The 18,952-nt window shown below is 36.6% G+C and overlaps 2 long non-coding RNA genes and 1 pseudogene across 2 annotated transcripts; all 3 read right to left on the minus strand.

The window, feature by feature from the left end:
* Positions 1-806: 806 nt before the first annotated feature.
* LOC140523408 (uncharacterized) lies at positions 807-2,467 on the minus strand. The gene is made up of 2 exons (XR_011973393.1): positions 2,420-2,467; positions 807-1,104 (listed from the first exon to the last, which is right to left on the minus strand). It is a non-coding gene; the product is annotated as an uncharacterized lncRNA (long non-coding RNA).
* A 4,526-nt stretch (positions 2,468-6,993) lies between these two features.
* LOC140524355 (uncharacterized) lies at positions 6,994-14,218 on the minus strand. Its single transcript, XR_011973685.1, has 3 exons — positions 11,400-14,218; positions 10,404-10,466; positions 6,994-7,458 (listed from the first exon to the last, which is right to left on the minus strand). It is a non-coding gene; the product is annotated as an uncharacterized lncRNA (long non-coding RNA).
* Positions 14,219-14,715: 497 nt separating this feature from the next.
* Positions 14,716-17,585, minus strand: LOC140522492 (bromodomain testis-specific protein-like; annotated as a pseudogene).
* Between the last annotated feature and the right edge of the window lie 1,367 nt (positions 17,586-18,952).

Below are 18,952 nucleotides of genomic sequence, written 5' to 3' on the forward strand. Positions count from 1 at the left end.
GCAGAAACTGGGCATAGACCAATGCCTGACAGTATATGCCCCCCAAAAAAGTCCAAATGGTTCACGATCAAGCTATAAAGGCTGATACTATATAAAAATATCAGGGAGCAAGGAATAGATTATTTGTCAATTGAAGGAGAATGGAGACATTTATGTCCAAATAAGAGATAGAGAATATTATGAAATGCAAAATGCATAATGTTGATTACACTACATTGAAAAAATTTTGCACAAACGTAGCCAATGCACCCAAATTAGGAGGGAAGCAAAAAACTGGGATTCTTATGAATTTTGCCTGGAGAAAGGCCTGATTTCTAAAATATATAGAAAACTGATTCAAAGTTGAGAAGAATACAAGGCCTTCCCCAATTGATACACATTGAAACGATATGAACAGGTACTTTTTAGAGGAAGTAATTAACGTTATGTATGGTGACAGGAAAAATGCCCTAAATCATTCTTGTTTAGAGAGATGAGAATCAAAACAATACGCAGTTAACTCTCCGTTGATGCACTAAGATGTTAGCAATCAGCAGCAAGAACTCATATATGTCGGACCAGTGTTCTCCAGTACACGAAATGGAAGGAAAAATACATCTGAAAGTAAGCTTGTCTTCTTTTTTAATTAAAAATGACAACTAGTTTAGCAATTGTATCTGAATAAGAAGTAAACCTGTCTTATCTATTATTTCTTAAATAGAAATTACATTATAATGTTCAACGATAGGTAATTAAAGTGTTCTAGCCAATTTAGTGGTCTCGAGAATTCCTGCAACAACTAACAATTTGAGGGACACTGTTAAAAATATAGTGAAATAAACGTTTTTAATAAAGGATTGTACAAACATATTTTCATACATATACACCTGGTGCATATTAAAACATGACAACATATTTTCGAAGTCAAGATTTTTTCACATTTGTATATTTAATGGAAAAGCAGTAAACATTGTCAAACATAGTTCATTTGATACATAAACATTATTTCTTCCTCTAAGCGTATTTCTGGATGCTAATTCATCTTTGACATTCTCAAGGATTTTTCAGTCTGTTGTCTATTGGAGAAGTCCGTCAAGGTTTGTAATCAAAGTTTATCAGTAGCTGCTGGGAAAGGAACGAAGGAAAATCAATTGACCTTATATATATGTATGTTTATATGTGTGTATGTATACACATACCACATATATGTATGTGTGTAATTCTTTACTTTTCCTTGGGACAAAGGATTCATTATATGAAGGAATTCTGTGTGTGAGAAGCATGAAAATTGTCACTGGTACAACTGAGCCTAAGAGTGTCCTGAGCCCTTTGAAGTGAAGGAAGTTGGTCATGGTGTCATAGGCAGCATGTATCTTATCATAGGGATGAGTTGAACTCAAGCTCTTGGGGAAGTCATCTACCCTACAAGGTGTTTTAAAGTTCAAACACAATGCTTTCAATGTTTCAAGTGCTATAATAAAGTTCATCTTCTTATTACACTTAAGATGTGTGTTGCCTTGATTTCAGCCAATTGTTACTATGATCTTCTTTTAAATTTTTGCTGTAGAAAACACTATATAAATAACAATCAGGATGGTGTTCATGAAAACCTCTTTACTTATGCTCATGTTGAACTTTACTTCCTACTTAAGTATGCTGATGTTTGCTTTTGAGTTCACCACACAATCAATCATGCCAATAATTTGATTTGCCTGTTTCAATAAAATAAAAACCACAATAGCAGTTAGCGGCAACTTCTTTGTATCTTTTGGTTAAACTGATAACCAGGGCGTCAATAAAAATTTTGCTTTGATTTTCAGTACTGTTGGTCATGGGACAAAGAGTGTCCATTGAGATTCTAACAATTATATTGATATTTGTAAACGGTTTTTCAATCCTGTCATTCTTAGTACCGTTTGCCCCCTGTCTCCTCACCCTTATGAAATCATCGTAGAATCACAGGATTAAACAGAACAATAGACTCTCAGCATTGAATATGACTTCAATAGCTTTCTAATCCAGACAGTCCTTAATCCTCTATCATCCTGAGGGCATTCGCCCAATGTGACTCATTTCTCATTTGAAGATCAGAAGGTGCTACCGAGAACTCAGCAGTATTCTTCCTTCTGTTTCATGGGATATGGTGGCCAAAGATTCATTACTTACTGACCAGGCTTCAGCATCTGAGTCTCTCTTTAATTGACCAGGCTTCTCTTCTGAAAACAGACACAAGAGGGCTTGTGCCACCTTTCTAGCTTATTGGAAAGAAGCTGCTAAATCTTGCACTTCACCTGCAAAGAAGAGTCCCTGGTTGCATCAACGGGATGAAGAAGAGGGATGTGGAAATGAAACAGCACCTCTGTGGAAGTTTTCCACCATATTTAAAAATCAGGTATAGTATCTAAATATAACATTTTATTTGTGAGCTGTTAGAACATACCTTCATTGAGTTCCCTGGTTATATTTTCTTCCAACTCCTGTCACATCTGAAGTCAAATGAAAAACCAAGTCAGAACAGTGAGGTAAATGAGGAAAAAGGAAGTCAAGATAATACACAGAACTCAAAAAATCATATAAAGTATATAGACATTCAAAGAAATGACTAATAAAATTAAGACCTCAGTATATTTGATTTTAGACTTTCAACAGAAAAGCTACTGACGTAATAAATTAATATTATTATGAACACAATCATGAATTTCTCACGATTAAATGCAAAGAGACATGTGAACATTTTTTAGCACAGTAGTCATGTCTCAGGTTGGGAATACAATTTTCTTCTGTGTTGAGCAAATTGTGCCCTCTTTATTTTCATTGGATCAATATAACATTTTTCTCTAAAAATAAAATCAGTTTCATATCCTATGCTTCAAAATAGTTAATTTCAAACATTAAAATTGTCTTCATTAAGCTTCATTCTAAACACAAAATGACCCGTAAGAGGTCCTTAACAGAGAAGAAAATTCCTGGAAATGATGAAATACAATACATTATCGCCAAGGAAGGGCAGAGAGTACTAAATGAAAGCAGCTCCTCCATTGTCTGTTACATTCGAATTATTTCTTTATTCAGGCAGACACTGACTTCATTTGAGATTCAAAATACATGCATTCTCCTTGTGCAGATTTTAGAAACCACGCTAAGATAAATTCTATTTCCATCTTTAAGTTATAAAGAAGGAAGGAAAGATTGTTTCCTCATTCATTACTTCAATTCTTAAAACCCCTTCATAGATACAGGAAGAGAAGATGAAATGGGAAATCACTGTTGATAACGATTAAAGTGGTATAGTTTCCCTTTCAGGAGACAAATGAAATAGTTTGAATAGTATAGACAGATATGAGGTCACTCTTACAACATACACATACACCATTATTTGGACATTTTGTTTGTATTGAGTGTGACCTGGTGTGGAGTATGCCGACTTCTCATGTACTATAATTTTGTGCCTCCAATCTTATGGCCAGTATCGTAATTAGTTTTTCTGTTCTGTATTCTGCAAATGTGAAGTTCAAAATGGGTTTGTGGGAATTATTTCGTGTTTACTTAAGTAATGATAATGTCTGTTGCCTACGCAAGAGTCGAGAATGCCCTTCGGGCTGAACGTAAGGTTAATGTAAGGTTAATGGATCATGGGGGAAGAATTCAAGACCTCCCCATCCAGTAATGGGCCTCAGACATGTTTTGCTAATTTCTAACGAGGCACAGAGTCACAATAGTCTTGCCCTTCAGCCCTGAAAAGAGTATCTACGCTCTGAGGTGAGGGTTAATTTTGGGCCTTAGTATTTGGACTCTTAATAATCACTCTGAAGGCAGGAGTGTCCATACTCTGACTACTTCTTAAAGAGGCCTATTCAATGAATGAGCAAGGAGTCACCCTAAGGGAATACCTGTATAGCCATTGGCCTAAAAGTGCCAAGGTCTCCCATTGCATCTGTGGTCATCTCCAGGCTTCCTGAGGAATATCACTTCACTAGATTCAGATGGCTCTGGGGACGAAGTGATTCTATTGATGTTGCACAGCCCTCCCTCACTCAGAACAAATTCAAGTGTCATCAATTCTTTGATGGGAAGGTGTTCTTCGGGGATGAAGAAGAAACACATGTATGTGTCCATGGAGAAAAATATTCATAGCAGCTCTCTTTGTGGTGGCCCAAAACTGGAAATCAAGGCGATGACCATCAATTGGGGAACAGCTGTATAAACTGTGGTATTTAACGGTAATGGAATGTTAATGTACTATAAGAAATGATGAAGAGGAAGACTTTGAGAGACCTGGAAAAACTTGTATGAAATGATGCTGAGTGAAAGGAGCAGAACCAGAAATCCTTTTCGCACAGCACCAACCACAGTGTGTGAGAAATGTTTCTAGTGGACGTAGTCCTTCGTTGCAATGCAAGGACTTAAAAAATTCAGAATGGTCTCTTAAGGTAAAACGCCTTTCACATGCAGACAAAGAACTACGAAATTGGATCACAGAATGAAGGAGAATATTTTCTTTTGTATTATGTTTTCTTTTGTTTGATGATTTCTCCCATTCGTTTTAATTCTTCTAAGGAGCACGAATAAGATGAAAATGAATTGAGTACGAATGTATGTATAGACCCCATATGAAATTGTATGTTTTCTCATGGAGGGCGGGTGCAGAGAGGAGGACGGAGAGGAAGGGATGAGAGAAAAATCTAAGATATATGGAAGTGATTGTAGAACACTGGAAACACATAAAATAATAATTAAAAAAGAAAAAAATGTTATTCCATCTTCTATCTCCAAGATATTCCAAAGACTTTCTCCCATGCCAGGCATATAATCCCACCTTCCCTGGGTCTTTCAGAATTCCCAGTATCTTTTGAAAGCTCAGTTCAAGTGCGTCCAAGTCCTATTTTAATTCCGAGTTCATTTGCCCACCGTGTAAAACAAATGATCTTGTAGGTAGTGTGTATATGCTTCGTACTTACTTAGATAAAAGCATAAATGGCTTTTAGTCCTTTTCAACGACATCCCTCCTTCCACGCAGTGGAGATGGTATTGAGACAATCATAGTTTAAGTCATTTTATGAATATTAACTTAACTGTTGGTAATTTCAGTGTAGGATGACTGAGAAATTGCTCTGTTATTGCAAAAAATCCTTAACACCCTTAATGAAGTCACCACAATAAGGGAGAAGACAAAATAAAATTCTAGTGAAACTGAAAGATAGCTTAGAGGGATCGATCATTGTTGGTTTCACTACGTGCTCCAAAGCAACAAGATCCATCTTTCCACATAATTGGCCATCACATACAGCAATGATTACGACAAGTCTTTATAAAAAGACCACCATGAAGATAATTGTTACCTCCATGCCAATAATGTGTTGAATAGAGCAAAGAAGAGACCTTCTGTGAGAAATAAAGAGGTATTATTCAAATCATAACTTCTTTTGATGTTTAGTGACTTCAGAAGAAAGATTGAAGAAAAGGGGATTCTAGAAGGTATGCTGAAAAACATAACTCACGTTTGAGAAATGAAAGAGAACAAAGGCTTTTACGATGATTTAGAATATTTCTCTGTCTGCATGTCTCTTCTGATGATTTTTTTCCAGAATTTGAAGGTAACTACCCAAAGCAAAAGAAAACCACACACAAAGAAGAAATGAAATTGGTTATTATGAGAAAAGAAAAGATTGATTCCTGGAAATGACATCAGAATCAGCTGACTACAGTCTGAATATAGACTAGTTGTTGTTTTTTTAATGGCAAAAATAAACTTCTATTCATAAGGGAATTATATGGTGATATAGATGCCCCAGCATCTATGGTGGTCCAAGCCATGAACAGAGAGCAAGTAAGACCATTGAGTAATATTGAGTACACCCATTTTCATAGATATAGTTGCAGAGAACAGAAGGGTGAAACAAATTGTTGATTAAGGAGCTGCAGAAGTAAGAACACATGTATAGATCTTACGCCACACGATTCAATGAAATAAAATGAAGTGAAGGTGAGCTGATTGGCAAAGGGAAGGAGTGATTATAATTCCTATCTATGTACAAGTGAAACAAAGTGGTCAACTATGGCTTAATAAGGAGACTTTCTCATGAAAGTTTTCCTAAAAATTGCAAAACTATCTGTTTTCAAAATGAACGTTTTAATTAAAACTTCACAATGAAGACATGTTTATTAACTTTTATTCATGTTTCCTTATCATATCTAAATCACTCAGAAGATTACAAGCCATTGACCCAAAATGCTTAATCATTTCATCTTCCCTGAGTGATTAACACATTCAGTACATATATTTTTAAGGCATTTTAATTGTGTCTTTAAAAAAAATGAAACATTTGCTGTATTGAATGTTGACTGCATTACATTTATCATGTTGGCTCTGGGAGGTCCTTAGAATTAGGCACGTTTTATAAAGGGAGAGAAAGATGCCATAGATATGCAATACCTTTTAAGTTTCTAATCTTAGTTGAAGAAAATACGCATACAAATAGAAACTAATAACTAAATTAGGACGTAATTCTTTATATTATATGTGATGACTTTGCCAAAGATTTCTCTACAGTATTGAATAAAAAAAATGTGTTGATATGGGTATGGCTTTTTGTGTTTATATAGATGTTGAAGACGTTCTAAAAAAAAGCAGAAGGATCACAGAAAGACTGTGTTTTAAGTGTTAAGATGCCAGTACCATGGGAAAACAATCAGAGGAGATAAAACCCATGTTTAAGAACTGGTTAATGAGGAAACAGAATTCATTTTAAGGAATATGAGCGGCACTAGTCCCGGGTACATAAAATGTGTTCATTTATGTATGGCTACAACTGAGGACGTAACAGATGGCATAGGATAGTTGATCCATAAAAACATAAGTACATTTGCATGCATAAAATTTAAGTATCTGGCAATTGTTCTTCCAGTAGAGTTGTTACCTCCGCAAATTTGCATGGAGTGTTTCTTGTGTTAAGAAGAACACCACGGGATTAATCCCATCCACTGTAATCTCCAATTGTTGTGATCTCTCCCTTTTATAAATACTTATGTGTATATCATTCCCTCAATAGTTGTTTATGTGTTATCTTATATTAAAAATGAAATTCCTCTATTTTGCATTGGCTTCCTATTGAGGCTGCAGATTCTTCAAGGAGAAAGGGCATGTCTTACACAAAGCCTTTGCAACCTACTGAGGACCTACTATAGTGCAATTAGCATAATTAACATGCACTAGTTGATGATGTAAGTTTTGAACAAGGAAGAAACTGTAATTTGACTGAAAGCTGACATACTGAAAACTTGCATGCTCTGGGACATTAGACGAAAAAGGGTGCCAGTTTTCCCTGATCACAAATAAAATGAGGTAATTTGTACTGCCAAAGATGGACTCCAACTTATTGCTTCCTTGCTTTACCTTCGAGGGCTCGGTCCACACCTAGTTTTTTGACTGCAGCCTGAAGCCAAAAGCTTTGGAAGGTTATTATTTCCATCAGTGTGCTCCTAAAAGAAGGAGGGAAATGAAGACAATGAGTGATAGGGGAGTTAAATGGAAAACAAAGCTTATTTCTTTGCTATACTGATTTCTGAAACTTAGAAAAATTTCTGAAACATGAAAATGCAAAAGAAAAAAGTTTCCATAGGAATGAGACTGGCCCTCACAATAATTTCTTAGTTAAGACAAGTAAACTGAAATGAACCAGGTGAAGAGAACACTTTTTTAAAATTAGGAAGTGCTTATGAAAATGTGGGAGGCCGTGATTAGTTTAACATAATCGACAATGGTCACTATGTTTTTGGAGCAGAGACAGTAGCATTTATCATGTGTCTAATATGTGCCTAAAATAAAGGCCACAAAGCTAAGAGATTTACAATTATTATCTCTTTTGATTCTTACACCAATCCTGGGAAACAGCTGTTGTTATTATCCCCCAAATGAGAAAGATTAAATGACTTGTATCACACAGATAGCATCTGAGGCAACATTTGATATCAGATCTTTCTAACCCCAGGCTCAACTTTCTATGCATAATTCCTTCAAAGTACCTCTAAGTGGAAAAGAATCTCATGCTCAAAAATTCTGTTTTTGACCACATTGGCTTAAATTTCACTTACTTTATCACGTATGATGGATACTAGGCTGAAAATGTTTTGAAGAACATCGCTATTATCCACTTCCATACTTTTTTGGTTGGCATAATGATGAATAGCATACATAATTACATACAAATATGGGAAAGCAACCGAGAATGGAGAAATCTACTTGATGGTAATAAAGTGAACTCTTTAGGAAAATTTGACTGCAATGTTATTCTACGCTTAACTTTGCCTTCATTGTAACAATTTCCAAAAATAATAATAGTAACGATACAATAATTATATATGGAATATGTATTTTGCCATTGAGGGCTCTGGGAAATTGAAAATTTGTTTAAAAAAATCAGACTAGAAAAACTCAAAGTGCTTTAGTCCAAATGTCACCTTGCAACAATTTTAATTTTAGCTTAACTTTCAACTCATGGCAAAATCCACAAATAAATCTTTCGTTTTCTTCTTCTTGTTCTTATTCTTCTACTGCTAGTACTACTGCTAATACTCGTACTCCTGCTACTAGAATTACTGCTACCACTACTATCACAACTACTCGTACTACTTTTACTACTACAATAATAAAATTACTTCTACTGCTAACATGCTGTGAAAAGGAATTCTTTCAAAAATGACAAAGTATAAGTAATCCCTGTCTTGTAGGAACATTTTTCTAGTTGAGTTACAAAGACTTAGAAAAAAGAAATGATAGTTTGATAACAGATGTGAACACCATAATGAATATACACTTAAATCCTAAATTATGTGCTATCTGATGACACGTGGAATTCAGGAGATTAAGAAGTCAAGACAGGTGAAAAGTCCAAAAAGGAGCCTGGGAAAACATTCAGTCAAAAGTCTCTTGAAGTTGAAGAGTAGAGTAGGAGGAGTTGTTGTAGTAGTGGTAGCGGTAGTAGTGGTAGTAGTAGTAGCAGCAACAGTAGTACTAGTAGTACTAGTAGTAGGGGTAGCATTGGCAGTAGCATTAGTATTAGTAGTAGTAGTTTTCAGAACGTTTATAATATTGGTGAAAAAAGAGAAACATCATACTGAATATACTTTTCATTAATCAGGGACAAATTATTAATTGCGTAATTTGATTTTAGTTTTATTTTTTTGCTTCTGTAGTTTTTTCTGATCTTCATTATCAATTCGATAAAATGATGTGACTTGCTGTGAAACTACTGTCTGCAAATGATATTTGAGGGAAAGACGAAATTTTGTTGCAGGTATCTGACTTTAGCCTGATAGAAATATGTCCAAATAATTTCTATTACTGATTTCATAAATCAAGATTATCTTCCAGAGTCTGCAATTTTGGACACTGTGCAAGAATAAGTGTCAAAGCAATAAAAAAAATGGAGATAAATGAAAAAATCCTAGGGAAGCACAATTAAAAAATAAGATCAGTAACACACAAAAGTTAATGCTACATGCATAAACATAATCCTTTTGAACAGAATTACTGTCCTCAGTTTTACAGAAAAGTGGTGGTTCGTGTTTGGAATTTCACTAAAAATATGATACAATCTTTAGTGTTTCAAAAATTAGTTCAGAGAAGTCTGAGTTGCAACTACTCGGATTGTTCAGCATGGTTACATTCTTGTAAAACATGTAGTGGTAATATGCTCTAGTATCTCAAAAGAGATGTCTGATTTGAATTGTGATATTATTCCTAGCATGACATTGTAGAATTTTTCTTAAGTTTTAGCACTTCAAATAATTTATTCCATTACAGTATTAAAATGGAACATTAGGAATATTGTTAGAAGAATAAATTTATCAGTACTTCTGCATTAATGATTACCCCTATCAATATTTATTGTCAAAATTTCATGCAGTACATAATTTCTTTCAGCAAAGTGAGCCATCTAGCCTAAAAGATGATTTTAAAATTTTATTTGTATAATTTCATTTTTTATTTTATTTTTTATTTAAGATTATTGTCATTTCTTTATTTAATTATGCTTATTTTATTCCACTGATTTATTACATTCATATTAACTTAGAGACTATTATGTCATTATTTTCTTATCATATGTCATATTATTGGTTCTCATGCTCCTTTCTTACATAGCAGAATTTTTACAATAAAGTTAAAAATGTCTACCTGCTGAAAATTCAAATTCCTCAATTATTTTGATCAAAATTACTTTAACTTCCATTTCTGAAAGTTAAATGCTTATCAGATACATTATTTAAAGATCTACCTCTGCTCAGCTTTCTCATTTTCATATTTACATGTTTGCTTTTTAAATTGGTTACATTCACTGATTTAACCATTTTTTTCTCTCTTCTATCACAAGAACTTCCTTTTTAGTATCAGCATAAACTCTATTGAAGAGATCAAGAAACTGTACCTGGGCAAGACTCAATAGCTTTTCTTGAAGGATGACTGTCTTTTGGGTGTCTTCATGCTGTAGCTGAAGGAACATATTTGAACACTGAATTTGGGCACGTATTTCTTGGATAAGGTCGTTTTTGACAAGATGTATTTTTGCGTATTTTTTCCCAATTTATTTATTTATTTTTAATCTTCAACATGCATTTCCACAAGATTGTGAGTTTTAAATTTTCTCCCCATCTCTCCCCTCCCCCACCCCAAAACAGTGTACATTCTCATGACCCCTTCCCCCAGTCTCCCCTCCCTTGTATCACACCCCTTCCTTCCCATATCTCTATATTCTCTCTTTTCCAGTAGGGCAAGATACATTTCTATACCCCATACAGTTTTCTACACCCCATTACCTGCATTTCTTATTTCCCAGTTATGTGAAAAAACAATTCACAAGAGTCATTTCTAAAACTCCTCAAAACTGATTGTTTGTAATTACTTCCTCCTCCCATTTACCCTCCCTTCTGTCATCTCCCAAACCCTACTTATCCCTTTCCCCCGTACTTTCCTGTAGTGTAAGATAAATTTTCATGCCAAATTGAGTTTGCATGTTCTTCCCTCTTTAAATCAAACGTGATGAGAGCAAGCTTCACTTTTTTCCTCTCACCTCTGCCTTACCTTAATTTTATTTATTTAGATATCATCCCTTCCTATTTAAGTCAATCTCTGCCCTCTCTCCCTCTCTCTCTCCCTCTCTCTCTCTCTTTCTCTCTCTCTCTCTCTCTCTCTCTCTCTCTCTCTCTCTCTCTCTCTCTCTCTCTCTCTCTCTCTCTCTCTCTCTCTCCCTCTCTCCATGTATACATATATATTTACTTATGTGTGTGTGTGTATGTGTGTGTATAATCCCTTCCACTACCTAAATACTGAGAAGAGTTTCAAGAGTTACAAATATTATCATTCCATGTAAGAATGTAAATATTTCAGGTTAGTATATAACTTATGATTTCTCTTCACTGTTTACCTTTTTATACTTCTCTTGATTCTTGTGTTTGAAAGTCTAATTTTCTATTCAGCTCTGGTTTTTTCGTCAAGAATGCTTGAAAGTCCTCGATTTCATTGAATGACCATTTTTTTCTCTTAAAGTGTTATATTCAGTTTCACTTCCTAGGTGATCTTTCAGTTTAGTCCTATTTTCTTTGACATCTGCAATATCATATTGCAAGCACCTTGATCCCGTAATGTAGAAGCTTCCAGATCCTGTGTTGTCCCCATTGTATTGCTGCAATACTCAAATTGATTCTTTCTGGCTGCTTGAAATATTTTCTCTTTGACCTGGGATCTCTGGAATTTGCCTACAATATTCCTAGGTGGGTTTTTTTTTCAAGTCACTTTCAGGAAGTGATTGGTGGATTCGTTCAGTATTTATTTTGCCCACTGGTTCCAGAATATCAGGGCAAGTTTCCTTGATAATTTCATGAAAGATGATGTCTAGGCTCTATTTCTGATCATGGCTTTCAGGTAGTTCCTTAATTTTTAAGTTGTCTCTCTTGGACCTGTTTCCCAGGTCAGTTGATTTTCCAGTGAGATATTTCACATTATCTTCTTTAATTTTCATTGTTTTGGTGGTGTTTTGTAATTTTTTGGTTTCTCATTAAGTCAATAGCTTCCATCTGCTCCTTTCTGATTTTTCAAGGACTATTTTCTTCAGTGAGATTTGGAACCTCCTTTTCCATTTCACTAATTGTGCTCTTTAAAGCATTCTTCTCCTCATTGGCTTTTTGGGCTTCTTTAGCCATTTGAGGTAGTCTATTTTTAAAGGTGCTAAATTTTTCAGTATTTTTTTGGTTGTCTTTTCGCAAGCTGTTGACTCGTTTTTCATGATGTTCTTGCATTACGCTCATAACACTTCCCAATTTTCCTCCACCTCTCTTAGCTGATTTTGAAAATCATTTTTGACCTCTTATATGGCCTGAGACCACTGCATATATATTTTAGAGGTTTAGGATGTAGAAGACTTGACTTCCCTTGATGGTATGCATTGTTCTTCCTCATCCAAAGAATGGAAGAAATACCCGTTCGCAAAGAAAATAGTCTTTTATACTCATGTTTTTTCCCTTGTTTGAACTTTTCCCCAGCCAGTTTCTTGACTTTTGAATCCTTTTTCAAGAGGAGGGTCTACTCTGGTTACATGTAAGTTCTCAGTTCCTGCGAGGTGGCAAAAATAAGGGGGAGGGATTGATTCCTCTCCTGGCCTCTGGTCTGGTCAGTGAGCAGTATTCCCTCTACAGAGACTCCACTAGCTCCACCACACCAGCTACCATTCCTTCTAACCCCAAGGTCCCCACTCAGGATTGAGATCCACATCAGTTTCTCAGTTCACCCAGGGGTTTAGGCCAGGGCTCCAACAATGGAAGATGCAGCTGCAAGGGTCCTGCACCTAGACTGCTGCATTCCCTTCTCACCCAAATGAAAGAGCTTTCTCACTGACCTTTGAAGCTGTCTTTGGCATTTGTGAGTTGAGGAATATGGGACCTGCAGCTGCTGCTGGTGCTTTCTTGAGGCTTGCTCCAGTCTTGTCCCTGTCACTGTGCTACCTATTCTGTTGTTCACTCTGCACAGCATGACAGACCTTTTCTGTGGACTTCAAGGCTACTCAGGGCTGGAAATCTCTTTCAATCTGACATTTTGTGGCTTGTGCTGCTCTCGAGTTTGTTTAGATTTAATTTTTACACGTATCTAATGGGCTGTGGGAGGAGAGTGCTAGAGGTGCGTGCTTCTACTCCATCATCTTGACCATGCCCCTTTGACAACGCATTTGATCGGTTCATCCTTTTCCTGTTCAATTGTGTTTTCAAATTCCTTTTGCCTTCTGTTTTGCATGGTGTAATTCTCTCTGTATGCTTTCTCAAATGAATGTCTTTTTTCTGAGGGAATCATGTACATGGTACACCTCTTTTTCTAACCTAGTGATTATGTTCACCTTTAGAGAGCTCTTAACAAAGGGAACCACGGTTTTCTCTTAGGCTAGAAAAGTCATGACTTAGTTTGTGTTGTAAACGAAGCTATTCTTCACGTTGTCCCTGAAAGGAATGTTCAAGAGCTCTCTCTGATGTCCCATTTGGCTCATGAGCATGAAGAGCAAAAATCAGAAGGGAACAGTATGATGCAATTTCTTTCTCTAGACTGCTGTCCTTCCCTTTGCATTGTTTAATTTAGAGTTCAACACTGCATTCCCAGTTGTCAGAACTTTTATTTTTTCCACCCTAGTGGAATATGAATTTAATTAATGCTTCTTTATTCAGTTGTAATTCCTTTTGAAGTTCATCATTCTTTGCTTTTAAAACTTCAATGTCTTCTACATATTGATTTTATTTTTCCTGATCCTTAATTGTTTCTGCGTCTACATCCACTTTGAACATGGCAAATTCATCCTGTATGATTCCATTTTTATCCAAAAGATATTTTTCTTTTTCATTCCTAACAGGAACCCAAACATAATAAACAGAAAATATGTTAGTGAAAATAAATTCATGAATTGTGAGTTTTGCTTAGAAATTCAAAATCAACCCCAGGAGGCCAAGAAGGATAGTGTTTTCAGTAAACTGAGGAAGTTTCATCTATTTCACATTTCTGTCAGACTCAATTTTCCTAAAGAACAGGTCTTAAAAGTGCTTCATCAGTCAGAAAATATGGACTGTAATTTTAAGCCCACAAAGCTGTCTGCTTTCGGTATATTTGATTTCTTTTGCACTATCCATTCTATCCCACACGGATTAGTCACGATGTTACAATAAAAATAGCAAAACCTAATTATTTATGTGGGCCTTCTATGGTTTTTCAAAAGTACTTTCAAAACATCATGTCACCTAAAACTTTGATGAACCTTTTGAGAGACATATTTGTAGTCATCCTCCCCATTTTGCTGATGAGGATTTATGAATGAAGTATCCCACACCAGAGACAACATTTTTTAGGCTTGCTTACCATGAGGAACCAGATGATAGTCACAGTCATTATGAAGTGACATGCCTTTAGCGACCCTTTATTATTGTGATAAGTTGATGGAGATCTCACATTTTCAAACTTTTTATTAAGCAATCTTCTCTGATTTCATCAACTGTTCATTATCTCTGGGACATTACCAGTCTATGAGAGACTTATACAAGTTCACATACTTGAAGGTGGGAGGGAAAGATTGGGATGGAAAGCAAGGCAAATGGACCTGGCAGTACAAATCACACCTTCCTGTTGGATGCAACAAATACTCCATAAAGAGAACAGTTCTGGTCTTTCAAGGAACAGGTGTGCCACCTACACAGAGAGATGGAAAAGGGACACTAACCTGAACCTGAATCCCTGCTATCAGAAGAGCTCAAGTTGCTGCTGCTGCTACCCCAGCCTGAGGAGCTGCTGCCACCGCCGTCACTGCTGCTGCTCTTCTGGCTCAACCTTGTGCCCCGCACCCCCCTGCCCCCCGCATGGCCTTGGACACTTGTGTTTTCACAGTGTGAGATTTCCTGGGTCTCTTTCCCACACCATAACGTATTTTTCTATTTCCCTCAGGATTGATGCTTTTAGTGTTTCAAAATCAATTTCTTTGTCATCAGAATTAGAATTCAGTAAAGATGGCTCTCCTAACTCTGTTATATGGACGACTCACACAAGTTTATCTCTGCGGCGTTTGTTGATAGCCAAGCTTAACTGCCTTTTTTCATCATAGTTCCTAGGCTTAGCATTATCTTCCTCCCCAGATTTATTGCCAACATTTGTTCCTTGAAATGTTTGGCAGGGTATTTTTCAGCTTTTTCTGTAGTTATTTGCTTAATTTTTTTTCCTCTCACTTTCATCTTTATTGATACATTTTTTTTTGTTTCTTTCTGCTTCTCTCTTTTAGATCTTTTATTCTTTTTCTTCAGCTTTTGGTAAGGTCCTTCAGACAGAACTTGCAGGTGTTGATGAACACATTTAAGCTGCTCTTGCAGTTTTGCACTCTCTCATCAGGAGACTCTCCAAAAGAGTTGTCTTCAAAGGAAGCATCTGCTGGGGATGGAAGCTCAATTCCAGGTGGACAGTCTCGGGCGGGTAAAGGTGGGAACTTCTAAATCTTAGAGTTCTCACGAGACCCCCCAGGAAACGACTGGGAATCGAGGTGAACCGAGCTATCTCGTGTATTTCCGCCTCTTCCCGTGAGAAACGTGATGGGAGAGAGCGCTCCCCGCCCTCGACATTGTCCCGGATCTGGGCACACTATTGTTATCTAACAGCCCGGAATTCAGATGCAAACTATGCTGCTGGAGGGTTTAAGTAGGATCAGGAAAGCCTGAAAGCTCTCTTGGGCGGAGGGGCGCGGAGTGGTGAGGACAACAAGGCTCAGCTTTTCCTCTCTCTTCTCTCCCCTCCCCCTCTCTCCCCACTTATACTTCTACTTCCAATCTCTTATTCTAAGATCTTTGCCTCCTTGGGAGATTCTTCGTTCCCTCCTAAGGAAGAATTCCCCTGCACTTGTAACTAGACCCTGAAATAAAGCTCAACCCTTGTTCGACTCTGGAGCATTCTTTCTCTCATACCAGCATCCGGTTTGGCCAACCGAAGACCTCGGGATAGAGGTAAGAAGACTCGGGTAGCCCTCAGGCCTCTAGGCCTGGCAAGCATCACTGCTACTTTCTCTACAGAATGCTTTGGTGACATCCTTTTCTATATAGCACATAGACATTCTTGCAATGGGTTCATCTGTGATCTTGGAAACTGAATCTCAAAAACATCTGAAGTGTTCTTGCCATCACTACCACCTCAAGATCTGGTGGGTTATACTTGCAGCAATTCATAAACGTTAACTGAACATCTGCAGCAAATTCACGTGCATCCTTACATTTCTGGTTATACCTTTTTCTTTAGTTGTGCCAAGGTCCATTGGATTTTTGACAACATCATTGTACTTATGGAGTCCTAGAGCAGTACTGGCAACAGGCTTATGGAAAGGTCAAGTATATGCTACTTCGTCCTTTGAAAACATTTCTTCAAGAATTTCATTACGGTATTTTAATTACTCAGTTAATTTAACATGTTCCCAACTCTATATTTTTGCTGAGAATCTGGTATGATATTCTTGACAACTTTTTCTATTACAAGTGGTATTTTAGCAGATTTGTGCTCAACCAGGCTTGATGAAGATTCACTACTTGCTGTATCTATCCACGTTATACAGGTTATAGTATCTGCTTTCCTTTTCACACCCCTTTTCACTTATGTTACAGCTTGTGTGTTATAGCTTGGTGGAGCTAGTTTAGCAATGTGCAATGCAGAAAGTAACGTCTGAGGACATAGAGGAGATGGAATCACTTGCTGTTTAGCTACCTTTTCTGATGCCTTAGGGAATGGTTTTTCTTTCATAGTGGAAACTCCTGAAGATTGTTGAGTACCTTTTCATTTTTTTTCCTTTCCACCTGCCACTAGTTGTTCTGAAGGCATTTGAGACAGTTTTTGCAGAAACAGTTTCTCTAAGACTTGTGTCATTAGAACAATGTCATCACCTGGCTTGCAAAACAATTGCAAAACAATATTTTCAAGTCTTCTATACATTCTGAGGCTTCCGCATAGTATTTATGTTCCAAGAGCTTTAGGAGGCTGTAATAATCTGGGAGAGTGAGCTTGGCCGCATCCACAGTCTGCTGGAAGGGTAAAGAGAAACTTTGCTGCCATAGAGCCTTCAGGACAATCTTCTGCAATTACTGCAGTTGGTTTGTGAGGAGGCCAGTCTTTCTGGCATTTATGTACTCTGGTGGAAGGGGGTTGGCAATAGCCATCTGTTGGCTTGACAGAGACATTCTGAACAGCTTTTTCCTGATGGAGTGTTGTCTTCCATGTATTTGTATCGCCACTCACCCATCGGCGTTACTGCTCACTCGAAATGGTGACCAGCCTGACTCATTTTGGAAGTAGTAGCTTCTATTTCTTTGTTCACTCATGGAGGCTTATTCAGAATTCCATCTTACAAAGAACTGACACTCAGACCCTGCCTTTGTCTTTGAGTGTCATTTTGCTCTTCTTCAACCTGGGGAGAACAATATTGTAAAGTTTTTCATCACTTTTTTCTTCAGAATTCTGCAGAGACATTTTAACTTTAACTGGAATATAGAATGTGAAAAAGGATGGAAAAGAGATAAAAATTCTAAGAAAAGGAGGCTACTGAAAACGAAAGGGAATAAGGATATCATTTCAAAATTGTAAGGGACCCTCAAGAACTATTCAGTCCAATTCATATCCATTGCTAGGTGTGTAACAGAAGTGCAGTTTAGTCTTTTAGAACTACAGATTGTGAGAGCAGAAAGGGATACTAGAGATGAGTTAGCACATCATGGAATAAATGAGGAATCAGAGGCCTGAAACAGGAAGCCATTTGTTGAAAATCATGTGGATGGCAATGGACTGAGGTAGGACTCAAAATCTGGTAAAAGTCACAGTCAGACGCAGATTTTGGACAATTTGTGTATGTACACATGCATATGTTTCTGTGTACATATATATAGAGGAACAGATATACACATATACACATATGCATATATACATATATATGCATGTGTGTGTATAGATATATATATAGATATATAGATATATACATATATAATGTAGGTATTCGGCAATTGTTCTTCCAGCAGAGGTACTAACTTAGCAAATTTATATGGAATATTTTTGGCGTTGGAAACCCAGTAATGGATCAACATCACCTGCGCTAATCTCCAACTATAATAATCTCTCCTTTATATAAATACTTACAGGTATAGCATTTATTTAATACTTCTTTAAATTCTACCTTGTATAATAAATGAATTTCCTCTGTTTTGTATTGGTTTCCCAGTGAGATTGAAAATTCTTCAAGGTAAGAGGCCATGTCTTACACCAAGTCTTTGTAACCTGTTCAGAATCTATCATAGTACTATTTGCATAATTAACAGTCACTGGTTGATGAAATAAGTTTTGATGAAGAAAGTAACTATCATTTCACTGAAGTCTTACGTAGTGAACATTTTCATCATCAGGAAAATTAGACAAGAAATGGTGCCACTTTCCCCTGAGTGTGAATTAAATGACCAATTTCATGTTGTCAGAGATGGAATCTAAATTGTTGCTTCCTTGCTATGCCTTCGCACCTAAGACCATATATGAAGGCAGATCTTTGTAAGTCTAGGTTCAAATCTCTATACAAAATTCCCCAATGTATCTCTGAAAATTCTCACCATCCAAAGTTCTCTTTTTGACTGCTTTGACATAGATTTTGCTTAGTTTTCCACGTACGATGGATACTAGGTTGAAACTGTGTTTTGAACGTTATCAGAAATATCTATTTCTATAATTTTGGGCTGGTATCATGATAAATAGCCTACTACATAATACATGTAACTGTGGGAAAGCAACTGATTATGGAGAAAGGCATTTTATAGTAATAAAAGGAGCAGGTTGTGAGACTTTGACTGCCATGTTATTCTACGATTAACTTCACATTCATCGTAACAATTTCTAATACTAAAAATGTTGAGAATGAAATAATTTTATACTGAATTTCTATTTTGCCACTGG

The sequence above is a fragment of the Notamacropus eugenii genome, chromosome 2 (assembly GCF_028372415.1).
Source record: "Notamacropus eugenii isolate mMacEug1 chromosome 2, mMacEug1.pri_v2, whole genome shotgun sequence".
NCBI lineage: Eukaryota > Metazoa > Chordata > Mammalia > Diprotodontia > Macropodidae > Notamacropus > Notamacropus eugenii.